This window comes from Rhinolophus hipposideros, assembly GCF_964194185.1.
Source record: "Rhinolophus hipposideros genome assembly, chromosome: 25".
Lineage (NCBI taxonomy): Eukaryota > Metazoa > Chordata > Mammalia > Chiroptera > Rhinolophidae > Rhinolophus > Rhinolophus hipposideros.
In genome coordinates, this window is record NC_138071.1 from 21,841,666 (window position 1) to 21,861,454 (window position 19,789).

Below are 19,789 nucleotides of genomic sequence, written 5' to 3' on the forward strand. Positions count from 1 at the left end.
CCCTACGTTTCTGAAGCCCTGGGCAATTGTGCCACGTGATGGAGGATGAAATGCACTTCCTGTTTCCGTTTCCTCTTCTCACTTTCTAGGAGTTTTCGTTGTTTTTTTCATCTAGCTTAGACCTTGACTTGTTCAAGGGAATTGCTTGACTCTGGAGGCTGAAGTCCTCTGAGCCACCTGAGAACAATCAGGAATATTTATCTGATTCCTCAGTCGTTGCCAGCAGGAAGGCTTCTTTTCCATGCTGGCTTTTCCAGGCCCTGCTTGGCAGACAGCAGAAACACAATACATACTTCACTTTACACTAAATCTGGTCCCAAGAATCCACATCCCATAGGCATTGTATGAAACAATGTACAATGTACCCTAAGGGAGAAGCAAACCAGCCCGCACCATGTACCCAGAGTGTATTCTATGGACACCCTCTTTCCTCCTGCAGAATTCTGTTACGTTTTGATATGTTGTCAAGCCAGGCTATAGAATTTGCTTTGATCAACTTAAGTTTTTTTGATGTCATCCATCTATTATGTACTAAGTAGCCGTATAAAGTTGGGCTGGTGCAAGAGGTTTACCACACTTACATTTACACATGGCGTACTGAGGATCCCTCACTTTTCTTGCATAGCTCTCAGTCCAAAAAGACAAATGTCACCTTGTGTTTTGTGTCTCAGTGGTGTTGGCTTGTTTTTGTCTAACGGCCACTGAATCATGTAGACAAGGAGGATTCCTTTTCATGCTGGCTGTTAGAAAGTTTAGAGCCAAGTTTGCAGTGGACTCCTGGCGAGAACTGTTACATGTATATTTGCATGAACGTTGTGGGCTCTATTTTGTATATCTGTTGTTGGTTTTTCCTTTTTCACCTAGTTATTATTTGTGTTACCAGTATGTTTTGGGACTCTCTGTACTACCATAACTCTTTCTTGAAACGTAGCAAGGTATAAAGAATTACAGGTGGCTACGTACTCTGGGCCGTTTGTACTGTGAACCTCGTTAAGTTCATGGGGTTCATATTAGTTTCCTGCTGTGACATAAATACCACAAACTTGGTGGTTTAAAATATAAGAACTTTATTCTCTCACAGTTCTGGAGGCCAGGAGTCCAAAATCAGCATCCCTGGGCCAAAAGGAAGGTGGTGACAGGGTCATGCTCCCTGCAGAGGCTTTAGGGTAAAATCAGTCCTTTGATGCTTCCAGCTTCTGGTTGTTGCCAGCACTCATTGACTTGTGGCCACATCACTCCAATCGTCAAGGCCAGTGTTTTCAGACTTCTCTGCTTTCTCTTCACGTCGCCTTCTCCTCGTATCTCCTAATGCCTCCCTCTTACAGAGATAGATAGATAGATAGATATAGAAATCCATGATAATCTCCCCATCTCAAGATCCTTAATTTATTCATATATTTAAAGGCCATCTCTATATATAGTAGCACTTACAAATTTCAGGGATTAGGACCTGATATCTTTGGAGGACATTTTTCCATCTATCAAAGTGTTGGAAACAGCACTTTGGTATTGGCCCATAGAATATTTGGGAAAATATTTGAATATTAGGGTAGGCAAACGAACATAACAGAATAAAATTTAACCTCCTATGGACATTGATTTGTAGACCTCGGCTTACCTATTTGTATCTCCAAGCTAAGGCTTCTTTAAGGACACTTCTTATGTCAGAGATTGCCTTACGTATTTCTATTTTTTTATTGCTCAGTGTTCTAAAATCATAGGCCATGAATCATTAGTTAGTTATGAAATCATTTTAGTAGGTTGCGACCAGCATTAAAAGACATTAGAATAGGGAGTATCAGAATGCATCACATGTAGTGAAGGTAATTATTGTTTCATGAAACAGTATGTGTGTATTGGATCGTAATGTAAAATACACTTTGTACTCTAGGTGTGGCAAAATGGAAAGCCTCTGCAGTAAGCAATTTCATTATTCATCATACTCTATGGCAAATATTCCTTGCCATTAGACAGAGCAAGAATTAAAGCTCACGTCAACTTCAAATTCTTATTATGTGGCATAGTCCAAGGGGCAGGTGGGTACTTAGTCCTTTAAGTAAATTAATTTTATAGGTCCCCAATAAGTACTCTTTCCTGGCATCATGTAGGTTTTCTTTACATCTGAATTTACAGTAGTTCTTTTCTTACTTTACAAAAGAAAGGTATATCCCTCACCTAGGGTATAAAACTCTCCAGCATGACAATCAAAGGGACAATTCAACATGATTTTGGGGAAGCTTCCTTTAATGAACTTTTAATCCACTCTAAACCCTTCTTAGGATTCCTGTCTTTTCCCCTCTTACATATATTCCAGGTAAGGTGACGTATGACTATTAGAAATATGGTAATAGGATACTGTGATGTTTTTGAAATCAGATGTGTGAGTGTGAATGTGGGAGTAATAGTAAATTTCCTTTAATCCTCATGTGCCTTTCATCCTCTGTGAGCAAAGCAAAGCCAGCATTGAAGAAAATATTGAGCTCTTAATTTTTCCCCCACGTTTTTAAACATAAGTATTTTTCCCCCCAGCTATTCTCAATACTTATCCACAAGATGTATCATTATCTGAAAAAGAAAGCATCTTTGAAGAGCCGAAGTAGAGGTTAGTGACACTGATTATTTTAAATGTAAAATGAATTATTTAAGAGACTTTCATGTTTTTCATGTTATACTAATCTACAAAAAGTTTATACAGACTTTTATTTCAGATCTGGTATGTGTTATTCAATAGGGGTTAAAACACATTGTGAAAAATCACGGGTACAACTCACCAAATATTTCCCATTCCCCCCTTTCCATGCATAAGGTTGGATTGGATAACCTCTATAATCTATTTTCAATTTAATCTTCAATTCCACCAGCTCCATTCTGCTATCAAACCATCCAGTGACCTTTTAATTTCAGATATTATGTTTTTCAGTTTTAAAGTTGCCATTTGAGTCTTTGCCGTGATTTATTTTGTAAGAACTTACGTATTTCTACTCACTTCACGGCTGTTTACCTTCCTGAAACTTGGGTATAATGGCTGCTTTAAAGTCTTTGGTATTTCCAACATCTAGGACATCTTGGGCTTGGCATCTCTTGATTTTCTTTTCCCTATCGGTCGCAGTTTCCCGGTTCTTTTTACGTTGAATAAGGTTGGGTGGTGTCCTGGACATTTTGCATATTATATTGTGAGTCTCAGTCCTGTACAAGTTCTCTGAGAATGTTGATTTTTGTTAGTTGTTTCTTTTAGTGGGAAGTCAACGGGGCTAGATTCAGACTGCAAGTTCTGTGTTGCCGGCTATGTCTGTTCATTGTTCAAAGCCTCGGCAATGCTGCACTGGGGCAGTTCCAAGCATGTGCAGATCAGGGCTTGAGCCCAGGAATGGGTCACTTCATCCAGACCATTAGGGATCCCTTTGTCTGTCTTTCTGCTCTCTAAGATTTCCCTCACACTCTCTGGCACCCACAGGCCTCCTTTCCTGGTCCTATGGCTCTAAAGACAGGTTTCTCTGAGAATTTTAGCCACTTGTACTGCTATGCAGTTCTGCATGACTGGGGCCACTCATGGGGCCAAGCAATGAGAAAAAAGAGAGAAAAAAAAACGACGGGGGTTCCCCTGCAGTCCATAGGTGACAAGACCTCTTTCTCCAATTCCTCTGTTTAGAATGATAGGTTGTCTTGTCAGGTTTCTGAGGCCTGTTCCATCACCACAACTGTAGCGCAGCTCCATGACTGGAGCTAACCTTGGGACAAGGTTGGAAAAGAAAACAGAAAGAAAAAAAGATTTCCCCCACACTTTCCGGCTCTCAGATGCCCCTTTTCCTGGCCCGTAGGACAGTAAGACAGTGTTTCTCTTGGAATTTTTTGCCGTCTGTGCCTCACTTGGGCCACCCTGGGTGGGAGCTGGGAAGAAAAGAGGAAAAACAAAAGGAAACTCATCACCTCTCCCCCAGAGATGATTTGTTTACAGTGCAGAGTGAAATCCTCTCTGGTTCGCTGGAGAAGAGAATGGGCAGATTGCCCTCAGTCCCTTTATAAGCTCTGAGTCTCCTGATTTGGGGGTCCTCACTGTGGTTTTAACCCTGTTGCACCTGCAGGACAGCCTGGGGCCCTCATTGTGTTGCACTGTGGGAAGCTGGGCGTGAGCACCGGTGACATGATGCTCTCCTCCGAGAAACAAAACGTCTGTTTTCTAATCCAGAGACCCTGTGTTTCCTTATAGGAACACCAACTCAAAAGGTATCATAGCTCTCAATGTAAGAGCCCAAACTATATAACTTCTTTAAGAAAGCATATGAGAACATTACTGTGACATTGGCTTAGACAAAAATCTTATTGGATACAACACGAGAAACACAAACCATAGAAGAAAAAGTTGATAACTTTTACCTCATCAAAATTTAAAAACTTCTACACTGTTAAGAAAGTGAAGAGGCAAGCCATAAGTGGGAGAAAAGTTCTGCAAAATGTAATGGGCTGTGCCCGGAATACATATCAGTTTTATTACCTGGAAAATGGCCGTATGAATAGTACTCACCTTACAAAAAAAAGCACATGAGAATTGAATAAGTAATATACATAATATACTTAGAATAGTGCCTCTCACAGAGCAAGCCCTCAATGAAAGCTAGCTGTATAAGAAATAGCACTCATTCTTCCTGTTACAGCTATTTGTTTACTTGTTTGTGTTCTGCACTTAAGTTTCTGTAGGGTAGAGATCGAGTGCCTTGTTTGTCATTGGGTCTTTGAGGTTAGGATAGAGCCCGATCCGTAGTAAAATTCAGTCAGAATTTACAGCTTGACTGAAGGAGTGTGTGAAAAAATGAAGAAGGTATTCTTGAAGCCAATCTGATTGAAAAAGTGTACTTCTCTAGCTAGTTCCATTTTATCAAGCCGAGTGCTCTTGTTTCTGGATCCTTGGCCAATTTCTCTTAATCAAACACCACGTGATCAGCACTGTCATAGGTTCTGCCTGGTATTTGCTTGCTCAGTGCTTTTCAAGCCCCTGTGTCTTTTTCTGACAACTTTACTAATGAGGTAATTACATCAGCGCTTCGCGCTGAGCACAGTGAATCCTGTCTTCTGTCTGCTCACAGGAATTCAGGAAGCCCCTCGTCGTCGTCATCATCATCCTTAATCTGTTTTTGCAATCCAACTCACTGCCCATCTGTAACAGGGCGGATGTCACATAGCTTAGCTGTAGCAGACCTATTTTACTGTCCCCAAATAATCTCATTCCCGAGCTTGCACCTTTTCTTATGTTACAGTATTTCTCATGGTGTGAAGTAGGATAGCAGAGTAGTCAAGAGCATAGACTTTGAAGCTAGATTCCTTGGATTTAAATTTTGCCTCTGCCATTTACTAGCTGTGTGACCTTAGGCAATTACTTAACCTCTCTGTGCCTAAATCTTGGGAAAGTTATTTAACCTCTCTGTGCCTTCTTTTCCTCATCTGTCAAATTGGACTGATGCTAGTACCTAGGCATGTTCTGAAGATTAGATGTAGTATTACATGTGAAACACTTAGAACAGTGCCTAATACAGAATTAGCATGTAGTAAATGCTGATTATTATTGTCAGTATGTTGTTGTTCTCTTTTCCTGGAATGTCCTGTCCTGTCCCTTCTATTTCACTGAACCATCTATCTTGAAGGCTGGTATAAAACTGAATTTGAGAATATAAGCTTTTCCTAGTAATCCTTCTAAAATCAATAATTTTGATAATTTATTTGTAGATTCTTTTGGATTTTTTTATGTGTAATTACATACTTAGAAATCATTTTGAATTTACATATCTTTAGTTTCTTTTTTAAAATCCTTAGACTGTTATTATTTTTTCTTGCCTTACTTCACTAAGAACTCTAGTAAAATGTTGAATGCATGTGGTAGTAATGGGAATCCTGTTTTGTACCTGATCTCAAAAAGGAAGTTTCCAAGTTTTTACATTAGGTATAATGCTTGCTGAGGTTTACTATAGACATCATTTATAAGACTAAAGTTTTTTTTGTTTTTATTTCTACTTTGCTCAGAGTTTAAAAAAAATCTTTAGTCTGTGTTGAAATCTAGCAGATGACTTTATGCTTCTTTTGACCATATTATTTTTTTCGATCCTTTTTTTCTGTCAATGTGGTAAATTACAGTAATTGATTTACTTTTCCTTTGTGGAAAAAACCCAACTTGGCTGTGATTTACTATTCTTTTTATATATTTCTGTATTCAGTTTCCAAATATTTTGTTTAGGAATTTTGCATTTATATGATGAATATAATTAGTCTATAATTTTACTTTCTTAATGTATTTATCAGGTTTTGGTATCAAGGTTATGCTAGCTCATAAAACAATGCAGGGTATGTTCCTCTTTTTCTATGCCCTAGAAGAGTTTTGAGGTTGACATTATTTTTTCCACAGATGTTTGGTAGAATTTGCTGGTGAAGTAATCTAGGCCTTGGGTTCTCTTTGAGGTAAAGTTTTAAATTATAATTTTTTTCTTATTATCATTATCTTAAATTATTTTTTGAAATTCCAACCCCTTTGCCCATATGACACAAGACTGTGGATCATTCTTTATTCTTGTATCAATTTTGGTAAGTTGTATATTTTCTAGAAAGTCGTAATTTTAATGGTTATTGTCACAGAGGGCCATGGGTTATCAATTCAGAGAACCAATTTTTGGCTTGGATAATCTTCTCTAGTGTATGTTTGTTTTCTGCTTTATTGTTTTCATCTCTTTATTATCATCTTTCTATTCTATGTGGTTTGAATTTGCTGGGATTTCATTTCTAACTTAATGTGGATGCTTAGCATATTCATTTCAATCTTTCTTCTTTTCTAACATGTGCACTAAAGAAATGACGACTTTTGAAGAGGGTGAGAACCCTATGGGCTAGAGTAGTTAGAGGAAAAACTCGGAGAAAATGGGAGTTGAGTTTTTAGAAAGAGGAAAGGAAGTGCACAGCAGACTGACAGAACATTATAAAGAAAAACATAGTGTGAAGAATATATTTAAAATGTTTTTATTACAGAAAATTTCAAACATACACCCAAGTAGAAAGAGTGACATAGTGAACCCCAAGAACGCATCACCCACTTCCAACTAATATCAACTCATGGCCCATCTTCCCCTCCTCCAGTATTATTTTGAAGCAAATCATGGGCATCATATGATTTCATCTGCAACTATTTCAGCATACATGTCTAAAAGATTACAACTCTTTCGTCAGTTCAAAATAAAACCAGCCTGGTGGAGCCTTGTAATGAGGTGCTTTGGCCTGAGGTCCTTTGGCCTGAGGACCCATGAAAATGCAAAAATGGGCAACATGATCTTTTCCCTCCTAAACCCACATTCAAATCTTGGAACTTACAACTCCAAGAGAACAGAATGTCACACTGTCAATACCAGAGAAAAAAGACCCAAAGATGTGGATGTCATAGAGGTCATTGAAAAGCGTGTTCCCATCAGTGTCCAGGAATTTTATCATAGATCATTTGGATAGGAGGCAGTATTCCAGAAATCAACACGGCCTGGCGTAGCCAACGGACCACTTAGAAGGGCCCTTGTGTAAGGGGCATGACGCCTTGTATAAACGACAGGCACACACTCCTGCGTTAGCCTGGCCCGCGTCCTGTGCACTGACTGTATCCTTCTCTCCCTCTGGCATGTGGTAGTTCTCCTACGGATCCCACAATTCGGGTGTGTTTTGTGATCCTGGGAGAGGCCTGCTCTTTTTCTGCCCAAAGGGTACGGCATGGTTTAAAACAATGGTTTTTGGAATCACTGATAACTAGGTATGATTTCTATCTCCTACCGAAGAGACTCAGATACTCTTTTAGCCTCTTTCCTCATTGATGAAACAGACTGGTCATGGCTACTTAGCAAGGTAGTTGTGAGAGTTAATATGCCATGCGAACGACGTGGCATTTGCTATCAGCCATTCCTTTCAGTTTTAGGTTGAACCTGTCTACCGAGGAGTTACCTGAATCTTCACTATCTCTGGACTTGGTCAACGGAAAGTCTATAAATTAAACTGTTTGGGCATTGATTATCATTAGATCAGACTCCTTGAGTTGTCTGCTCTGAAAATGTTTTCCACGTTTCTTAATCTCTGAATCTGCAAGTTCTGTCTGTTTCACCCCTGTGCTGCCCTGCGTGTCAGGGGTTCTTTTCCTCAGCGATAGCTCAGAATGTTAGAAATTCATATTTAACTGAAATGTGCTGCCTTTGAACTGTCTACTGCCAGCGTTAGCATTCTCAGGACTCCACATTTATATTTCATCATATACCCTCTAACCCATTTTGAGCTCTTAATTGAACCATAATAATTTGGAGATGGTATATTATTTTCTAATAGCACCGTAGGGAATCAGATGAGAAAACAGAGCTTGGAAACTCCGAAGGAAACACTCCTTTGCTCCACAAATTAGCCTGCAGTTAGCTTTCCCAGTGACTAGAATGAGGCTTCATTGGGGCAGCCTCGTGTCTAGTTGGTCTCTGTGGCTTTGTTTTCCCATCTGCAAAGTAGTAGATAATAGTGTCAGTGGTCACTATCCTCTGAATGGATATTCATGGGATTAAATATTCATGGGATTTATTAATAATAATAGCATCCTAATACCCACCCCACAGCATTAGGGAAATGGGAGAGTACCATCATTCGTCACAAGGTTTTATAGAGCCAGGCAGCCTGGGTTTGAAGCCCAGCTTCACAACTTACTACCCATGTGACTTTGGGCAAGTTACTTAACCTCCTAAAGCTTTACTTTCTTCATCTGTAAAATAATAGCATCTACTTTATAGGGCGGTCAGTGGATTACATAAAATAATTTATGGTATTTAAATGCTCTATAAAAGTCTTTATTATTGTTCTTAAAAGTACTAATGGTGGGTGGCCGGTTAGCTCAGTTGATTAGAGCGCGGTGCTGATAACACCAAGGTTACTGGTTGGATCCCTGCATGGGCCACTGTGAGCTGTACCCTCCTTAAAAAAAAAAAAGAAAAAGAAAAAGACTGCTGGTGATTAAAGTATTAAAATAAGTAGGCGAGAAAGTCTGAGCACAGTACACGCTTAAGAAATGTGAGAAGTTGGTAATTATTTTTCTCTCTTTCAGTGTGTCCTTTATCAACTGAACAGCAAAGGTGAAAAGCAAATGGCAAAGTGGTTCAGGGCCCCTACTCTGGAATCAAACTCTTAGGGTTCAAATCCTAAATTTAATGTTTACCCAAGTGACTTAATTTCTCTGTGCCTCAGTTTCCTCATCAATAAAGTTAGGATAATAATGGAGACTATCTCAGAATTACTATAAGGATTATATGGATTGATATTAGTAAAGTATTTAATAACAGCTTCAACATGTAGGGCTATATACATGTGATTAAATAAAAGATATTTTGTTAATCTCAAATTCCAGGTGCATAAATCCTCATTATGTAAATATATGGGGTGGGTGATTGACATATTGAGGCTGGATGAATTGTAGATTAGTCGTATTGCAACAAATAGAGTTTGAAAACTCAGGGAAGATAAACAGGAAAACCAAGTTATATAGTTCTAATAAGTTTCCAACACTTAATAAACATGTTACTTATTTAAGTACTTGACATGAATTATCTTGTGTAATTTGTACCACAGTCCTTTGAGGTAGGAGCTATTTTATCCCATGTTACAGAGGAGAGAGATGAGGCCCAGAGAAACTATGTCACTTGCCTAGTTTGCTCAGTGAAACGTGGTCTTCATTCAGACACAGACGGACCGTGTCTGTGTCTGGACTGACGATTACATTAAGAGTTGAAATGTCTGAACAGAGAGTGGCAACGGGTCCTAAAGGAGTGTTAGTTTGTTTTTCTTGGGGAAACCATGGAGCAGCCCCACTTTGCGACGGTTCCTGGAACACTCACCTGGGCCAGAGCCCTAGGACCATGTCTTGCTTTCAAAACAGGGAGAGTTTGATACCGAAACTGCACTTGAGGATCGAAACTCTCTCTCATACACGGAAGCCACAGGTTACTTCAGTTTTATCTTAAACATCCGTAGGCAGTGTTTACTGTTCTGGTCGACCACCCATCATGCATTTGCTCTGCCTTGGGGTCAGAGCCCCCCGGATTTCCTTTGATGAAACGTTTCTCCAGGACTCAGTCCACTGGGCCTGTGGCTTGGGTAGGCACCTTTCTTTCTTCAGAGGGGGACCCCATAATCTAGGCCTGACTCATCAGGAGAGGGCGGTGACCCTGACTGACTGCCTGAATCCAGGGACTCATACAGGAGGTATTAGAAGAGGTGCTCTCGCCTCTGCGGAATGCAGCCCGGGAGGATGAAAGCCGAGAGAGCTGTCGAATGGAGAATGAGAACGAAGCCAACGCAGTGAGGGCAGAGCCGAGAGAAGGAAAGACACTGCATCCTGATGACGTCATTCGGGCTCCCGGAGCAAGTCAGACCTGAACACCATCCTGAGACTTTTCAACAACACACCAAAACCCTTTCCTGATGCCAGTTTGAGTTGAGTTTCTGTCACTTGCACTGGGAAGAGTCTTACCTGGCATTGCCTCTAACAGACTATGGAGTTTTGTGCTATCCATGGTAGCTTTTGCCACTGTTTTTAAAATTTTATTTATTTATCTTTTAAAAAAATACTTCTTTTTTTATTTTTATAAATATAGTAAACCTTTATGAGTTTTGAGACCTGCTAGAGACCTTCGCGAATTCCTAATTATTAATACCATTGTAGTATACAGTTCTGAAATGCAGCATAGTATGTATATGAGAGTGTACACGTCTGTAGCAACAGGCCATGGACGGAAGAAATTGCCTTGAATTTGGATGCTGGGATCATGCACCAGCCGCTTGGGGCCTAGGATGCTGAAAATTAATGTTTTAGCAAAATTATCTATGACTACATGATGTGTACTTTAGGATCATTAAGGAGGAAACTAAGCCTTGAATGCTAAATCCCCAATGCCAGAGATTAACTGTCTTGCCTTACTGTGTTAATTGGTCCAGCTGCAATTTATTTCCTTTCCCTTCCATTTCATCGAGTCAGATTTTCCCTTCAAAAGCCTTCATATCTAGTATCTGTGTTCCTGAGTGAATTTTGGGTCCAAATATATTTGGTAGTCCCTGAAACAAAATGAGAATATTGGAAACGTTTCAACCCCTTGTTTATTTTAAAACAAACGTTTAATCTTTCCTTAAAGCCCGCTGTTTATTGACCTTTACATTTTAGATTTTCTGTACTTACTGATACAGGAAAAGCAGCGACATTTAAATGAGTTTCACTTTAAGAGAATCTGGTATTTGAGAAGCAAGATTTAAGGAATGACTATTTGAGGGAGTGATTATTTGTATTTAAAAATGATTTTTCACTTTAAATAAAGCTTCCTCTATGTTTCCTATTAATATTCACCCTAGCAAGTAAGCTATTTGACTAATACATAAAATTTTACTTAGAATTTCAGCGCAGGAAGAATGCTTGAAGATAATTTCACATTTGAAGAAGCCAAGGAAAGAGATAAGTTAAATAGTTTTCTCAGTCAATGGTTGGTTGGTTAGTGGTAGTTGGGAATTTGTTGCCAGTAGACCCGCCTTCTTAAAAGAAGTTCTTCAGAACCACCCTTCAAGAAAAGTTCTCCGGAGAAAACGAAAATTGTATAGATCAGAAACTCAGTTCTATGTAAAGAAAGGCAGAGCACTGGAGGAAGATTAGGTAAAGGTAATCTTTTATTTTTCTTATTCTTTATCTAATAGATAATAGTTTGCTTAAAATAATAATACAAACAATATATTTGGTGATTATAGTTCATGCATAAGTGAAATGAATGACAGTAATATTGCAAGGAATGGGAGGGAGGGATTGGGAATAGGTACTTACATTACCCATGCAGTGGTACAGTGTTATTTGAAAGTGAACTTGGATTAGTTGTAAATGTATAGGGTAAACTGTAGGGTAACCACTAAAAAAGTTTATAAAAGGTTAACCACTGAAAAAGTTTAAAAAATTGATACACTAAGAGGATGGAGAAAATAGGATCATATAAAACGCTCAATTAAAACCACAAAAGGCAGAAAAAGAGTGGAAGACTAAAAAGGAAATAAAGAACAATGTCGATGAGTAGAAAACAGTAACAAATGTGGTAAGTATTAATCTGATTATCTCAATAGTCACTTTAAACATCAGTGGTCTAAATGCACCAATTAAGAACAGATTGTATATAAAAAGACAAGCCCCAACTATATATTGTCTACAAGAAACCCATGTTAAGTATAAAGTGGCCAGATGAAAAGTAAAGGGATGGAGAAAGGTATACCAGACTAACAGCAGTCAAAAGAAAGCTGGAATCGTAACATTAATTTCAGACAAGGCAGACTTCAGAGCAAGGAAAGTTAGTAGGGATAAGGAGAGGCATTGCGTACTGACAAAGGGGTCAGTTCTCTCAGAAGACGTAACAATTTTTAGTGAGCATGCATCAAAATACGTGAGGCAAAAATCGATAGAGTTGCAAAGAGAAGCAGATGAATCCACTATTATCATTGGAGGCTTCAACACCTCTCTATTGGTAATTGGCAGAAAATCAGCGGATTCTCAACAGCTCCATCAATAAAGTGGATATAATTGACATTTCTAGGATACTTCACTGAGCCATAGCAGATTACACTTTTTTTTTCCTCAAGCTCACGGGACATTCACTAAGAGAACACATTCTGTGCCACAAAACACAAGTTTAAAAGAATAGACATTATATAATGTCTGCTCTCAGTCCACAGTGGAGTTAACTAGAAATCAGTAATAGAGAGAGAGCTGGAAAAATCCTGAAATGCTCAGAGGTTACACACCACACTTCTCAATAGCACGTCGGTCAGAGAAGAAGTCTTAAAACATAAACTAAACAAAATTGAAAATACAACTTTTCAAAATTTGTGGTATGCAGTGGAAGCAGTGTTTAGAGGGAAATTTACAGCATTGAATGCATTTATTATAAAATAAAAATCTAAAATCAATAATCCAAACTTCCATTTTAAGGAACAAGAAAAAGAACAAATTAAATCTAAAGTAACGGAAGAAAACAAATAATAAAAATTAGAGTAGAAATCGATGAAATTGAAAACATGAAATTAATAAAATCAAAAGATGGTTCTTTGAAATGAGAAGACAGAAATAAAGAGGGGCCATCACTATTGACCCTATATCTAATTAAAAGGAGAATAAAGGAATATCACGAACACTTGTGTGTCCATAAACTCGATAATCTAGATGCAATGGGCCAATTTCTTGAAAGACCCAATCTACCAAAACTCACACAAGGAGAAGTGATCTGATTTTGCTTACATCTGTTAAAAAAGTTGAATCAACAATTAATAACATACCCAAACAGAAAGCACCAAATGTGTTCAGTGGGGAATTCTATGAAACATTTAAAGAAGAAATTGTACCAATTCTCTACAACCTCTTTCAGAAGATAGAGGCAGAGGGAACACTTCCTAACTCATTCTATAAGGCCAGTATTACCCTAATAATGAGACCAAAGACTTAATAAGAAAGGAAAACTACAGACCAGTGTTTTTCATGAACGTTGATGCAAAAACCCTCAACAACATATTAACAAATCGACTTCTGACAATGTGTAAAATGAATTATACACCGTGATCAAAGGGGATTTATTCCAGGTATGCATGACTGGTTCAATATTCTAAAAATCCATTAATGAAATCCTTCTCAGTAACAGGCTAAAGAAGAAAAATCACATGATCTTATCAGTAGATGCAGAGAAAGCATTTGACAAAACAGCACATTGAGAATGATTTTTGTGTCTATCTAGTTGTATGTTTTTGTAAATCTATGCCCTTTCTCTTTCCCTCCCTGTCTTTCTTTCCTCCCTTGACAAAGTCTGTGCAGCAAATGCTGACAGATAAGTTTTATTTTCTTCTTACTGCTTCCCTGAATTTTCTAAGTGTTCCGTAAAATTTTCTAGAAAAAAAGCACTAACCATGATTTAAAAAAAAACACACAAAAAACTTTTATTGGTTTGGCAAGGATCTACTAACAGAAACACTTGTTAAAACATCACAGCTAAAAGGAATAAGGCAACACATCTTCTAGTGCCTTGTGGATGGGAATGGAATTGCAAACTGGAAAGAGCCTTTCCTTGCGATGTTCAGGTGGCCTGGCTTGGTATTTCCATGTTCACTCATTTGTGTGCAGGCAAAATACAGACGACAGAGCAACAGAGAGCCCTGTCCCCCTCATCCTCATAGTCTCATTCTGGATAAACCCGGACGATTGCTGTCGTCGATGGAGAGAGATCCGTTTCTTTTTTGAGATGGATCTTTATCATCAGCGTAAGCAAGTGAATTCATACAGGTCAGTTACACACACACACACAACACACACTCACACACACACACACTTCATGCTGAAGGGTCAGCGTACAGGTGTTCATAATATGGACTCCGATCAACCTAGTTTTTTTTTTTTTTCTTCCAGATTCATAAACAGCGCTATATGGTTTTGTTGCAGCCTAAATCAGCTTCATTTTCCTTGAACCGTCAGCTCCCTGTCTGGTCTGGAACGAGTATTTTGCAAGTTGTGTTCTAAATTGATGACTTTGCTTCTGATAGTCTCGTCGTGGTCGTCCTGTTCGATACACAGTCGCTGCTTGTCACCTCGGGTTTTTCCTCTTGAGGTGGATTGATGACCATGGTGGCCACGCTTTCCACGTGTCTCCACCTCTCTTTTACTATCTCCTCGTCCTGTGCTCTGTAACAGATTCGCAATTCAGAGAGAGGCATTTGGAGTCAGCCATGACTAGATTTTAAGCCCTGCTCACTGTCTACCAGCTGGATGAGTTTGGGCAAGTCACTGAGTGGCTCCCCTCATCTGATAAATGTGGATAGTACCGGTTTGTAGAATTGTGACAGTTGGGAGCATTTGAAATTTTGCTTCCTGGCATCTAATCAGTTTGGCTCAAATAAACTCTTATAAAAATTCTCTACAAAGGAAAAAGAATTGTGACAATTAAATGAAAAGTCGTCTGCACAATGCCTGACACAAAGTGGCCCCCAGCAGATGGGGGCGGGGCGTTCATAGCTGTTCTTCTGACCTGCCTTCCCTTCCACTTATCTGAGTTCCTCTGGTTGTCCTTTCAGGACTCTTTGTGCTGGTCCAGAATCTTGTCATTAGTCCGCACCTTCCGCTTCCTTTCTGGCTCTGTGCTCTCCCTGAATCTGGATGTTTTGGGTCCCATTACCATGCTCCTGGATTCCGTTCCTGTGACTGGCTCTGGGTGGCAGGCTCTCGCGCCTGCTCAGGGGCCTGTGCCAGCCCCACCAGGTCCCCCAAGCGCCAGCCTGTAACCTTAAAATCACTTACAGTCATGGAGCATACCGAGAGAGGGATGAGTTTTGTCTCACAAACGTCACAAAAGGATGGAAACTTGTAAGCCACGAGCAGAGAATCCTGGAGAAACCATGGCTTATTTTTTTTCTCCTGAAAAGAATCTTCACTGTAAAAAAGAGTGAGGCAAAAATATACATTCCGGAGCCCTTGGAAGCAGAATTATCTCCAAGTAGAATACTTTTAATTTTGAGTGTCAGGGACTCTTACAGATTTTGTGCCTTTGGATGAATTTGTTCATTTGGAACCCAGGGAAGCCTAGCTACATGGGGAGTTGATCAGATGTATAACAGTTTGAATGTGTCTTTATTATGTTAATATGACTACTGTTTTTAGTCAATTAAATAATACGAGCTCACTATATAAAATCTAGAAAACACAAAAACCTTTGAAGAGAAAATAATCCAGAAATAAGCCTAACATTTTGGTGTATCTCCTTGTCATTTATTTTCTTTGTAATTTGGATCATATTTCACCCTCAGTTTTACATCTTACTCGTTGCATTTACCAGTGTCTCTTGAGTGTTTTTCTACCTTCTTAACTACTCCTCCAAAACATTATTTTTTAACTGATCACCCATGGATGGAATGACTGTCTTATGATTTATTTATCTAACCCTTGTTGTTGCACATTTGTGAGTCGAATTACAAATAATACTTCAATGTAAGTTTTGGAATCATCCTTTTTGAGTCCTTACCCAGCAGTGTCCTTACAAATAGATCCATTTTGACACTTTACCTTTCGTAGGTCCCCTGGCTGCTGTCCATGGTGCACCCCTGGGGTCAGCTGCAGTGGAGCCCAATAACCAAAGATGCTTTGGGAGGAGGCTTCTCTCTGGCAGCACAGTTTTTATGACCTTCTAGGAGAGGTCTGTTCTGGTGAGTTGAGCTGCTTGGCGCACGTGAATTGGTAAACCCGGCCAAAAGCATCTTGCCGCTTGGTAGGCATGAGTTGCTCTCTGTGCTGTTTCAGCTACTGCCGGCTGTGGTTGTGTGAGCCCCCTGAAAGGCAGAGCCCATGGCGGTGCCTTAAAGGCGTGCACAGACTTTTGTTGGCAAGTAATTCCTTTTCCTGAGTGGGATGCTTGCTAGCAAGGCGAGCATCTGTGGGAAGTAGTGGGGTGATGGAAATTTGCACACCCAAGGTTCCCCTTGGCAACACTGCAAGTTCCCCATTGCCCAGCTGCAGTCGGGCTGGCTGTGTACGTTCTGGCCGTGCTGTGGTTGGTGTGTTTGGAGTGTGCAAATGTGTGTATGTGTGAGAGGTAGGTAAATATGGTCTTCAGACACCGAAATTCTCTGGTACCCTCCAAGGATTATATAGATTTTCCTCTTTTATGAGGTGATTCCTTTTTGTGTTAGTCTGCTCAGGCTGCTATGGTTTAAACCACCATAGACTGGGTGGTTTAAACAACAGGAATTTCTTTTCTCACAGTTCCAGAGTCTGAAAGTCCCAGATCAAGATGTTGGTCAATTAGGTTTCCCAGAGAAGACTTTTTCTGGCTTGTGGATGTCTGTCTTTATGTCCTCAAATGACCTTTCCTTTGCATTTGAGGGATGAGAGAAAGAGGAAAGGAGATAGATAGATGATAGACGGACCTTGATCTCTTCCTGTTCTTATAAGGCTACCAGGTCTATTGGATTAGGGCTCCATCCTTATGACCTCATTTAAACTTAGTTACCTCCTAAAGACCCTGTCTCTAAATATAGTTCCATTGAGGGTTAGGGGTTCAACATCTGAATTTTTGAATGGAACAAACATTCACTTTTCATAACACCCTCCATCCAGCATTTGTCATCTTTTAAAATACTAGATTATTTGTTTACCTATTAAGTTGGTTATTCCTTGTCTCCCACTAAGATAAGCTCCGTGAGGTCAGGGATCTTTCTTTGTATTTCGCTGGTGTCTCTTCAAGAAGCTAGAAAAGGGCTTGCACATAGCAGTTGTAGAACCAAAGAGTAAGGTCAGCAATCACAACTATCAAGGTGAGAGAGAGAGAGAAGAGAGAGAGAGAGAGAGAGAGAGAGAGAGAGAGAGAGAGAGAGAGAGAGAGAGAGAGAGATCTCCGATGTCTAATTGCATCCTGGGCACTTTCTCCTTATGGTCTAATCTAAACCTGATTACCTCCCCAAAGCCCCATCTCCAAATATCATGACATTCGGAGTTAGGGCTTCAACATAGGCATTCTGGGAGGACACAGACTGCAGTCCATAGCAGGTGACGTAGCAGGTAACAAAGGACTCACAGGATCCAGATTCGGTGACTGTTGGGTCAGGGAGTGGAATAGGACATTGTCCAGACCATGACTCCTCAGTCCAGGGGGTCAATGCTAGCAAACATGAGGACATCGCATTGGCCAAGGGGCCTCACCGTGCACCCTTATTTGTCCAAGCCTGCCTGGGAAGATGCTGTCCACTCATTATGTTTCCAGACCTTGAGGAACTGTAGTCCCCAGGAGGTCTAATTTCTTACTATTACATTGTGTGCTCCTTTGATTTTTGATGAATGATTAGATTAGCTTCCTTATTCTTTTTATTTATAAAAAAAAATCCTGGGGCTTTTGAGGAGGAAGTGCAGGGTCTGAGAAGTGGATATCACACTGTTTAAAATATTGTGACTTTAAAAAATATTTTAATGCTTATGAGAGAAACGATTGCATAAAATTATTTTAGCTATTCTCACTGGTAGAATTTTTTCAGTTGAGCTTTAGAATTATTGCCCAAGTTCCAATGAAACCTATTGTGATTTTGATTGAAACTGTTAAATCTATAAATGATTCTGTAAAGCATTGATATTTTTACAGTACTGAAGTGTTCCATTATGGAACATGGTAAGCTTCTGTTACCATTTCTGGTCATTTATGTCTCTTGATAAATTTTGTACTTTTTCTTCATATAAAGCTTTCACTTTTTTTGTAACTGTTATTCTTACTATATTATAGTTTTTTTGTTATTGTACATGAGATACTTTTCTAGTATATTTTCTAACAATTAATTACTATTATATTGGAATGTGTTGATTCCTGTGGGTGTTTTTTAATATTAGGCCATCTTATTGAACTCTCTTATTAATATTAGTAGTTTTTAGTTTATTCTTTTGAGTTTTCAAAGTCATAATATTCACATATAATAATAGTTTTGCATTCTCCTTTCCAATTATTGTAACTCTTTTTGTTGTCCGCTCTATTCTTGACCCCCCAGATATTAAGGGGGTGACAGAGAGCATATTTGTCTTGATCCTGATTTTATGGGAGTAGCTCTAGTTCCGCTATGTGCCAGTCCATCCTGGCCTGATTCGTTCCTTGATTTTCCTTGCTCTGCTCTACCACAGGGGGTTTGCAGGCTGCATATCTCAGGGCTTCCACCTCAGCAGGTGTCCATCTGGGTTCAGCCAGTGAGGGTCCTGCCATGAGACTGCTGAGCGGAGGAAAGGTAGAAGCCAGGGCGTTTTCCCTTGTTTTCTGCCACAGGCAGTGACTCCAGCAGCAGCTACTTGCATTGCCAGACAAGTGTCTCCACACTTCCAGCTTCTGCTGGATGAACCTGGTCCCCAGGCTCAGGAAATACCCATTCCTCTTTTTTTTCTTCCAGCTTGGCTGTCCTCAGTCCTCAGCGAGAGCCCCTGCCTTAGATTCCATGTTTTAGAGGGTCTCTCTCTCTCTCTCTCTCACACACACACACACACACACACACACGTGTGCGTGCAAGCTGTGTTGAAGAGCCCATAGTTGCCTCTGTGCTGGCATCCTGCTTCAGGACTGGCACAGCCGAGCTTGTCACCCTCCAACAGCTGCTCTTCTGGTTAACACACTACAGCTTCTCTACACCTCTTGCCCTGTGTCCTCGAAACAAAAGGCAACTGCGTGTCAATGCCTTTAAATTAAGTGGGTCGCGTCACTGCTGGTGTTGGGGATGGATGTTGCTTTGGAGGGCTGAGAGGATCTGAGGGTGGACGCTCTTTGATAAAATGATGAAATGATTAACTTGTCCAGTCCGTCCTCCCAGTTAACCTGCACGCACGAGATTTTTGAATAAGGAAATACCATTTCCCGGCAGCGACGAACATCCATTTTCTTGCTCGCTTTTGTGTTCCAATTCATGGTTCTGGAATTATACATGACTCAGGGTGGCATATTGAACAGTTGGCCCTGTAACTGAGGAATGTTTTGCAGTGTTATGCTCTTGCAATTCATATTGCCCTTGAACTATAAGTGTATTTCTAGACTTAACCTGAATTCTGGACTAAAATCCAGAAATATTCTTTATAACATGTATGGAACCTGCTTTGAATTTGTTACTAGACATATGGCCCCCGCTGAACCAAGAATCATGACTTTGGAAAAAGCAAAAGATTATTTATGTCATATCTTGAATCTATTAGTAGATGTAATACATTTAAATTTGACCTTTTCGCCACTTAAGAGACACG